The sequence below is a fragment of the Ursus americanus genome, chromosome 9, assembly GCF_024610735.1.
Source record: "Ursus americanus isolate L20-20 chromosome 9, mUrsAme1.1.p, whole genome shotgun sequence".
Taxonomy (NCBI): domain Eukaryota; kingdom Metazoa; phylum Chordata; class Mammalia; order Carnivora; family Ursidae; genus Ursus; species Ursus americanus.
The window spans coordinates 5,500,295-5,511,598 of NC_142135.1; positions in this window are offsets into that span (position 1 = coordinate 5,500,295).

Sequence of the window (11,304 nt, forward strand, 5' to 3'; positions counted from 1 at the left end):
TCAAGTTCCGATTGGAGTTTGGGTCTAAACCCTACCGAAAAATCAATCAACATTTGGGCTTCGACCTGAAGGTGTCTCAGTGTGTTTGACCCACACATGGAGCCAAGTTGGGCCAGAGGGCTGACTTGGGCGTGCTTGGGTCTCTGGCCGCTGCATCCCACGAATGCAGCGCACCACCATCAAGACAGACAGTCGTCCACTGCACAGCCTTGTCCTGAAGTGCACATCATTTACATAAGCCTGCAGAAATTGCTCACACCAGCAAAGGGTGGTGCAGGGGGAGGGGAAGATCAGCGGTCACTTGATGACCACCCTTACTTTTGTTGGAACTCCAAACAGCAATCTGTTCCAAAAATTAACCGGCGAACAAATGCCAAACAACGAGCAAGCAATAAGCATGGTGGTCCTGGGGTCTTCCGAGCTTCCCACCCAGTGGAGATTGGAAGCCCAAAGTGACAGGTGGCTGTGCCCATCACAGAGGCCAGACCCAGACCGGATCTGACCGAGTAGCAGTGAGAGAAAGGAGGACGTGTTCAGGAAAAGAGAGAAACCAACAGACGGCTGAGTGATTTGATTGCAGCTCGGGGGCAGTATTCTTTATGTAATAATATTCTGGTCTGTTAAATTTAATAAATCTCCTTTTGATAATAGTGCCAGGCACTTGCTGTGGTGAGAGAGTCAATCCACATGGCCTCAGAGGAAGAGTTTATCTTTGAAGAGGGCTCTCGAACGGCCAAGAACCCCGACACTCATGACTCCCGCTAAGTGGTCCATCAGATGCTTGTCCCACTTCAGTTGTTTTATTCTCTCCCAAAGCATTCAAGTCCCCTTCCAAGTGCCACTCAGGGGTGCTAGGTCTGCATTTTGGAAAGCAAATATGTGTATTTCCTCACCTCAAAGCTTTTTGATATTTCCCTGTGTTTCTGTAATAGATGATTGTTCATCTCCCATTCACAGGACACTGCAGGACTCTGGAGACTTAATAGTTTAAAAGGAGGAGGAAAGCTCTGCCCCCAGGGGGTGCATAGTCTGGTCAAAAAGATAGTGCATGAAACTAGAAAAAAATATACTAGGATTCTCAATTATGAAATAATGCATTATGAAATTATGGTGTTAACAAGTAGTTTAACTTTTCTAAGTCAACAACCTTCCATTTCTTTAATCATCCCTCTCTGAGTATTCTGAATATATGTATTTTGTATCTAATATGTACACGAGATGAAAAAACAGGTATGTGTGCAAACACCACAATGGGTGGGTATTGGTAACAGATATAAAACACCCACTCCGGTTTTTGAGATGTGGGACAGTAAGAGGTCTGATGGATGTAGGAGTGTTTCTCAGTGGGACTTCATCACAAGAGCACCCAGTTCCCATTAAGGATGGGAAGGGAAGGCTTCCTGGAGGAGGGGAGCGGTGACTAGTGCTAGGCATACCAACTCATTAACAGTAGCAGTCGGGAGGGTACGGAGGTATGTGAAGCAGAAACGGTGCCTGTCATAGCCACTCGTCTACCTGTGGTAGAACTGCACAGACCATACTGGCAACTAAACGCATTTACATGCAACTTACAACAAAACCAAAAAATGCAGGGCAGATCAGATCCGGGAGCTGCAGGGATGTGGCCTGACTTGGTGTTTGTCAGATGGAGGAGGCCCAGAGTCTCAGAGGGAAGGCCTGGGGGTGAGGGAGCTGGCAGGGCTCAAGACAGCCCACCGAGTCTCTGCTAGAACGCGAAGAGATGGGACAAGTCTTCACCCACGTGCTGTCCCGGGAGACCAGCCCCTCCCCTGGCACAGGTGATCTCAGGAACGCTTCTCTGATATGGTGACTTTGGGCCCCGTTTCCCACGTGATATGCCATGACTAGACTCTAAGACTTGACTTTCCCTTTAGCTTAAAAGCTGAGGGGCTCCTTGGTTCCTTACCTACTAGTTTTTTCAGAAACTTGATTTTTGCTGGGTGAAAGGGAGCGTCAAAGACAGGTTTGGGGTTCAGTTTCTTCAGCACACTGTTGGATCCTTGCTGGCAGTCTAGAATCTTCATCTGTGAACTTGAAGTGAGCAGGGGCACATCAGATTTATGGATGCCTGCATCCCGAGGAAGACAGGGGTCCTCCGATGAGCCCCACCTCCTCTAAGGGGGAGATGCTGGTGCTGCAGGACATGGGTGCTCGAGGGAGGCGACACTGGTCCTACGCCGAACTGTCCTTTTCATCACCATTTGAATTCTCCAGGACTTGGCTAAGCTCGGCTACTCTGAGAGCATCACAAAGCATATGTTCTGGCACTTTCTCACCAGTGGTGATTTCCTTAAGCTCGTCGCTTGGCCCAGGCTGACATAGAGGAAAATCAGCATCCATCAGTGGGGAACAGTGGCTGCCATGTGACCCACCAAAGACCGGACATCCGTGCTTTCTCCGTTTGGATAGGACACCTCCTTGTTTCGGGAAATAACTCGTTTCCCCCCTAACAAGCCCAGAACTTGGCTTCTCGGCCAAGGCCCATTCCTGCCTACTTTCCAAGAACTGTTTACTCTGCAGGAAAGCCAGGTGCTCTGTTATTTCAGTTTTCTTAGCCAGCCCCTCTTCCAGTCCCATCTTTGCCTTTATTCATCGGTCTCCTCCGGCTCTCACGGTGGCTGTGCCAGGAGAAGCCACAGACGGTGGCAGGCCCGACCTCGGGCTCCTGAACCAGTTTTGAGCAGTCATCCTAACATTCCGATAGTATGTGAAAAGGACAAACTCAGAGGAAGTGGGTACTTAATTTGCTTCCTAGTTTCAGCATTTGACACCCAAATCTCTCCGAAGATGATACCCTGGTGAGTGAGGCATGACTGCAAATGAACTTCCAGGATTCGTTCTGTTCACCGATTGAAAGCCTAGAGAAAGACCACTCAGCCAATTTCACTGTAAGTCACACCTGAAGAAATGATGACAGTAGGTCTCCCATACCTGTCACTTGGCACACTGTAGTTTTTAAAGGATGTGACACAGAGAAGAGAGGCTGAACACACTTTTTAGCATGCTGTCTGTAAGATCATGACACCTGGCCTGCCTGACAGAGCAGTGGGGACCCTTAGTTTGCACCTGCTAGGCTCAGGCACTGCTGGTGGGTGTAGGGACTTCCCTCTTTTGGTGGGGGTGTGAGGCACGGGACACTGAAGAGAAAGCAGAGCTATCGTTACAGGCAACAAACTCTGTATGTCTGTTAAAAAAAGAAAGCCCTCAGTCCCCTGTTCCATGGAGGAGAAATGAGGTCAATGTTAAGATAGGTACGCTCGCTATTCGTGCACTGGGGAAGTGTCTCAGGGTTCAGGGCTGATGGTGACCACTGGGTTGGCACGTAGGTATGTTGGTCATTGCCCCAAAAGATACAGGATACATAGAGGTAAAACCATGGGAGGAGCAGCCCGTGTTTGTGGGGAAAGCAAGTCTGAACATCCTTTTTAAGACGACAAGCTGAGGACAGATAATAGGAAGGAGGTGTACTTGAGGCCCTATTTCTCTCTTAAGCTGTATTGTGAAGGATTTAACACAGTAACGGAGAGGTGGTCCGAAGACGCATTGAGGAATAAAACATTAAATATATTCCTTGTCGTGGATTCTTACCCCCATATACATTCATCATTGACATAGCTGTCCCAGGGTACTAATAGGGGACCGCATCCCCGCCTCCCGGCTCGGGGATCCCTGGGGCCATGTGTGCCTCAGGCAGGAACTGGCCTCACAGTAGCCTCGGGCTCATTCTCATCAGGATCCAGAGACAGGCTAGCTGGTATCCAATGGGGAAGAGGATGAGGCTCTTAGCAGTCAGGAAGATTAAGGCCAGTCACTAGGAAAAGGCCACAAAAGAAAAACTTGATTTGGAGTTATTTAAACTTCTCTAATCTCCCACAGGAATATCATTTTTGGTTGCGGTTATATTTGCCATTTGTTACAGACCTGGAGGAAGAAGGGAAACCATTCCTGGCACCTGGGCTGGCTTTCCATGTCTCCTGTCCCTAATGATAACAGTTGCTGCCCTTTATGGGGCCATTCGTTGCGTATAGATTGCCCATACTTCTCATAAAACCTTGCTAAGTGTTGCCATCAGAGAAATGAAGAGATTTTCAGGTTAAATCCAATGATAAGCACGTAAATGTTTACAAATGGCCATTGATTATTGACTCTATACCATTAATAATATATTGGGCTAGGAGCTTTACATGCATTCTTAGTTCCTTCTTCACAGTTAACCTACAAAGTAAGTTCAATTATTTCCATTTTACACATGTCAAACAGAAATCCATAAAGGTAGAGTAACTAAGGTCTTATACCTATTAGCAGCTAGGTCCAGGATACAAACACGTGTTCGTCTGGCTGCAAAAATCCATTTTCTGACCATCAAGACAATGCAATATTCAGAAAACATTCTACGTAACTCCTCTCATTGCTAAATAAGTCTGGTATTTCAGGCTTCTAATAACCGACTGAGTCCATGTTAGTACTATAAATTACTATCCGTACTCTGGAGAAAAAGAGTACATTTGCTTAAATTCAAAATGATGTATAAATGGATATCCCAAATATTATTGGTAAAAATAATTTAGGGGCCCCTGGGGAGCACAGTCAGTTAAGCATCTGACTCTTGGTTTCTGTTCAGGTCATGATCTCAGGGTCGTGAGATGGAGCCTCGCATCAGGCTCCAAGCTCAGCAAGGTGTCTGCTAAAATTTCTTTTTTCCTCTCTCTCTGCCCCTCCCTGCGTGTGCTCACTTGCACTCTCTCTCTCTCTCTCTAAAATAAATAATCTTAAAAACATTCAGTCATGGTAAAGTGAGAATAATTTGTAGGTAGGTTTGTTTGTTGTTAATACGTACATTTGTGTTAGCGGGAGTGCCCATAGGACACATGGACAAAGAGTGACTGAAGAAGGGGTCTTTCCAAGGCATGGACGAGGTTAAAGCCACCTAGCAGGAATGATGAAGCTTCCTTGGGCTAAGCTAGGCACAAGGAGTCCATGATCCCTGGGCTTGAAGGTTCAAGAGGAGGCAGCCGTCACTGGAACAGTAGCTGTAGGACAAGGTCCCCTGACAGGAGCTGAGGCATAAACAGGGGAGTGTAGGCATTCACAACCCACAGAAAGAACCAGAAACATGAACACGGGGACCTCGATCTCCTGCCACACTCAAGGTTCCTTTGGGATTTCCCATTGTTCTTATCACCCCCATCCTACCCCCAAGAGGTCACAATGCCAGTAAAGCTCCTTAAGGCATAGGGAAGGGTGGAGGGGGGTTGAAAATGGATTTGGAGAGACCCACAAAGGACAATCAACACAATACCTACTTTCATGGTTGGTGGTTATAGCAGAGTAAAGGTTAGATATTATCCTTACTGTACAACCCTGGGATCAGGATATATCTGCCTCGATCTGTTTGCTGGTTGTAAACTACAGACACTGACCTTAGCTCTGTTTTAGAAGAGATTTCCCCAGGATAGACCCTGAGTAAAGAATAGGGGTGCAAGTGATGTTTTAGAAAAGGGTTCCCAGTTAGGGTTGTCAGATAAAATACAGGACACCCAGTTAAATTTGAATTTGAGACAAGCAACAAATAAATTTGTGGTGTAACTATGTCTCAAATATCCCATGAGACATAGATATACTAAAGAAAAAAACAAAACAAGCTTCGTTTTTCTTTCTAAGACCAGGAAAAAAACAGTAAGAGGATGGTTGAAGCTTGAAGGACATGGGAAAGGGCCCAACAAGGCTGCACTTGCCTAAGGTCCAGACTGAGCTCGATCTGGAAGGGAGCCCTGGATAAGGATCACTCCTCAGAGTCAATCCCTCGTCCTTGCAAAGGGACTGGGCTCCTGCTCTCTCCCATCACACCAGTCGTTCACTGAGGATGGGCTCTGTGTGGGGGGAAGGCCTGTGAGGCAGGACAGTGGGACATGTATAGTTCTCCTCTCAGGCACTTCTGGATCTTCCTAACAGCTGCCGATGTGGCTCTAGCGTCCACAGCATTCCCCAGAAAGTCACACGCGCCATCGGTTGATGTCAGTCACACAGAAACTGAGGGATGAATGCACAGATCTGGGAAAAGGGATAGGAAGGGAAACGGCCATGGCCACACAGTGTCCACTACAATATCTTAAGCAAAATGGAAATTTATTAAAATGTTTCGGGGAACTCACAGTAGGAACTGGAAAACGGAGGCCACAACCTGTTGTTTCTAGAGGCTGTGCTCTTAGAATGCTGGCCATCCCTGTGGATTGGCCTGGGCTCGCTGCTTCTGCCACTGTGGCTCTCGCCTCACAGAACCAGGAGAGGCCTCCGACTGGCCCCGTAAGTTGCAGTCTGTCCTCCCTTCCTCTGGACGGCTGTCCTCAAATAGAGCCTCTGGTGCTAATACCAGGGGATGGCTAGTTGCAGGCAGCCAAACAAGGACAAACCCTGGAAACCCATCCACACACGAGCAGCAAGTAGGCATCCCTTTTTCACACTGTAAGTGACAAAAATCAGAGAAAGGAATAAATAATTCAATGATTTTTTTCACGAAATTTCATTGAGTACCTACTCTGTGTTTTCCAGAATTGTCTATTTCTGACTTTGTGACAATTGTCCACAGAGCATTTCAGATGGAAATCGTATCATACTTCTGTTTGGTGTTCTGCACAGTCTTCTCACGTTTGGAACACGTGATGTGCTCTACACGCTCTTGAAACCGAGAGCCTCCTGTCACCTCGCCCACCCGCATTCTTACGACACCCAAGCTCGTGTGGCTGCAGATGTTCCTGACTTCTTCCTCTCATTTGAAAATAACCTGTTAAGACCATTCCCACCTCGCTCCTTGGTATTTTCTCTGCCTGAAACATTCTTCCCCAGAATATCCGCATGATTATTATTTTATCACTTTATTTAGGCATCTGTTCATCTCCCATCTCCACAGAGGCATCCTTCCCTAACCTCTCATCATACACATTTCACAAGAGCAGCTTCTACCCCCCTCCCCTCTATCCCCTTATCCCGCTTTATTTTTGCTCACAATTAGTATCATTCAGGCTATAACATAAATTTATTTGCTTGCTGTCTGTCTCATTCCCTACCTGTCTCATATATATATGAAGGTGATCACGTGTTTATGAACCTTTCCAAGAGGGCAAGTGCTTAGTTTGTTGTGTTCATTTCTGGTCTCCAGGCCCTAAAACAGAGTCTGGCACGTAGGGGACGTTTGAAATATTAGTTGAAATGAGAAAGAGAAGGAAGGAAGGAGGGAAGGAAGGAAGAAAGGAAGGAAGGAAGGAGAGAAGGAAGGAAGGAAAGAGGGAAGGAGGGGGGGAGGAAGGAAATTCAAGACTGACAGATGTGGAGAGTGGTAATAAGAGATCAAGAACCTTGCCCACATCTTCCTACTCTTTTCTTTTTTTTTTTTTCCAAGATTTTATTTAATTGACAGAGAAAGAGAGCACAAGCAGGGGGAATAGGAGGCAGAGGGAGAGGGAGAAGCAGGCTCCCCCCACAAAGCAGGGGGCCCAACACCAGGCTTGATCCCAGGACCCTGACCTGAGCCGAAGGCAGTCGCTTAACCAACTGAGCCATCCTGGTGCCCCTTTCTGCTCTTTTCCAAATGACCTCCTCACCTCGTCGCTTAAGTGGAAACGTGTCTGTCTTCAGAGAAGGCTGCAGCCCTCAGAAGAGGAACAGCCCCTTACCTTACAGCCAGGTGCATATAGGCGTGCCAGTGTTAGGGTTATTGCTCTTACTCCCTGGAAACACCTACTGTAGATTTCTGGGGGGTCACACCATCCAGCAGGGCCCACCCTCACCCCCCTTTTTGTAAATGTGATCTTGGACACTGAGCTAGTGTCCAAGTTTGGGCTCATGGTCTTTCTTCCCTTGTAAGACCCTGTCTTTATTCCTTCAGTAGCAGTTTCCTGACTCAATAACACGGTGTCAGCAGATTCTCAAACTTTAGATGCCATGGACTGATGGTGCTTTAATAGAGCAAGAAATAGAAACCTTAATTAAGGAGAGTGCAGATACCACATCTGATTTACTAAGCAGCCTGGGCCCTGTATGGGCAATCCCTACTACCACTAAGATGTGTTATGAGCCATATAATATTGGCATCAAAGAGCAGAAATCTGAAAATCTGGGGAGCAGGTAACACATTATATACTTTTAAAGTATTATTATAATTCCTAGAATATTAAATGGGCTATGAAAACCATAATTCAGAGAGGGTTCGCTACTTTGGGATGTAATATTAAAGAAAGAACTTGGATGTTTATTGTATGCACTGAGGTATATTTTTCTAATTTTTCCCTATGAATTTAGATTGCTCAAAGTCATGAAAATAAAAGAAAAGTTGAGTGATGGGTCACTCCCTCTCCTGACCATTGGTTTGCAGCTGTACTTATGCTCATGGGAGGTCAGGCAGTTGTTCTAGAAATGAGGGCTGCTCACAGTGACATACAGTAGGGTTGCTCTTTCCCTTTCCTATTGAAACTAGACATGGTAACATGACTTGATTTGATCAATAACAGCAAGGAGAACTTCTATGAGTCACTTCAACAATGAAGCTCTGCAAGCCTGTGGATAATTTGCTTTCTTCCCTTCACCTTGTTTACTTCTCACGTTCTTAGATGGGGCCTCCATCTTCTTGGGTCATAGTCACTACAGTGAGACAAAGCACCTGTTGGCCATGGGGCGTAACTAAACAACTCGGCTTTCTTAAGTCACTGGATTGGGGGTTGTTACTGCAGCATAAACCTGCTTACTCTGAGTACTACAGAGATTGGCATCCAAGGTCGGGAGAGAGAATTGTGGCAAACATTACGATTTTGTTATAGATTGTGCAAGTTCTAGCGTAGAGAGATGGGATGGTAAATGTGGCTATTGTACTCATGATTGGGAGAGAGGGATCAAATCTAAATAAGCAAGTCCAGGAAAGGAAATGTTGTAAAATAAAGAAAGCTCTGAGGCATGGGATCGAATCCAAGAATCAACCCTTATTTATGAGAATATGGAAGGCAATGAGAACCAGGTATCCGTTTTGGTAAGTTCACGGGATTGCTTGGAAAAGTCTCCTGGATTGGAGAAGGCTCTAATCTGTTACCTGCCTTGGTTAGTCTCATGTTAGGTAGGAAATAAACCAAACAAGACAACAAGAGCCATGGTGATACCTGAATGCCTGTTGAGTGTGTTCTATATTTCCGGTTCACAGGAGACCACAACTGCTAAGTGCAGTGATGTGAATTCTAAATTGTCGGGGGTCCTACTGATCCTGTATAGTGTAGGACTCCTGCAGAGCCACATACAACAGGACTGAGGACACAGCACGATCCCACGCGAGCTAAATAACAGGGAATGCAAATGCATCAATGCGGTGTTGGTGAAGATACTGCAGGCTCATTATGAAGATGTAAATCTTGTACAGGAAAGCCATGATGGCATACTCTAAACAGCAGCACTAGATGGTAGGCAAGAGGATGGGGTAGCCAACAGCTTGCTGAGGGTTGCGCTCCAGTCCTATGGCAGTCACTTCCTGCCTGAATGACCTTGAGTAAGCTGTTCAAATTCTCCGCACTTCCGTTTCTTCATCTTTAAAATTACAAGAATGCCCACCTGGGATAGCATTTCCCAGTAAATGTTAACTATATGTACTGAAAATTTTTTAAGACGGTGCGTGGTAACAGGAACAGAAAGGGCCTTGGAGCCTGATCGATTTGTGGGAAGCACCGGTGAGATCGTGTCTGTGCAGACAAGAGAAGGGGGCGGTAATCCAGACATTTCCTAGTTACAGTTTTTACAGATGGGGACGTTCCGGTCCTACGCCCACTACCCGCAGCTCAACATCAGCACATCACTGGATGATCTGACCTCCAGCTCTTCTCAAAGATCTCCTCGGTTATTTGGGGAATTGCTGGGAGTTACAGGCTCCTTAAACGAGGCTGTCACCCTGCACTCACCCCACGTCTCCTCACCCGCCCATTTCCCCCTGTTGTCTGCCCCCAGCTGTTGGGACAAGACTCAAGCTTCCGGCCCATCGGGACATTTCTATGGTCGGGGCCACTGAACCAGCTCGGAATGCTCTCAAACCATGGGGTTTGGAAGGCACTTGCCATTTACTCTTCCTTTGGGGGGAAAAAAATCATGGTAATGATCCTTCTTTTCTGTATTCATTTGTTCTAAACAATTAATTAAAAAAGAAGACCAACATTCAATTTTAAAATGTTATTAAATTCGGTAAAAGCTTTCGGTAGAATCGGAACTACAACCTGCACTCACCAAGCAGCAGCTTCACCCCTCCCAATCCATACACTGCTTCGCTGCTTTAAACATTACACACGAAAACCGCGAGTGCTCACCAAGGAGGCCAGAGCTGGGCACGAACACGCTTACCTATCTTTGTCTTTGCCATCACTGTGCGATCACCGTTCACCCTGAGTGCACCGCTCTAATGTGGAAACATGTGGCGGGCGCCACGGGGATGGGCACCCAGACTGCGCCCAAAGCTCGCTCGGATGAATTCGAACCTTCACCGATGTGTTCTTGAAGCAAGCCCGTGTAGCTGAGCGCACGTGCATGTCAGCGTCTGAGTCAATCACTGAGCATCGGAGTACTGGCCTTTATGTAGAATGCGATGTTTATTTAAAGGTAAGTCGTAAGAACGTGCTAATTTGAAGCAAATATACGTGCTTGGACGTGGTGCTGTGTGTGCTCGGGACTCCAGCAGGCTTGGCAGTTCTGCAAGACTCGAACCAAGAATTTGTTCATTTGTTTGTTTCAAGGAAGAGTATCTCGTCACTGACATTAAGAATTTCTGTTCATGGTGATTCTAAGGCAGATTGACATTTGGTCAGCCTCGTTACATTTTCTCCCCCTACATTTTCCAAGACATTGAAGCGCCTCATGGCCCACCTTCAAGACAGACCACCTCACTGCTCTGCCTTCAGTGCCTGCCTGTCCTGAGTTTCTTTTCTGCAGGGTCCTGGCCGCTGTCAGATTTTCTGCTGCTGGATGGAGAACCATGTTCTCTCGATGCCTCATTTGATCCCTTGGGCCTGACAAAATTGGACAAATGCCCAGAGAGTCTGAAAATCTCTCCATAATTTTTTTAAAGATTTTATTTATTTATTTGACAGAGAGAGAGACAGCCAGCAAGAGAGGAAACACAAGCAGGGGGAGTGGGAGAGGGAGAAGCAGGCTCCCAGCAGGGAGCTTGATGTGGGGCTGGATCCCAGGTCCTGGGATCACGCCCTGAGCCGAAGGCTTAACGACTGAGCCACCCAGGCACCGCTCTTCAGAATTTTTGCAATAGCT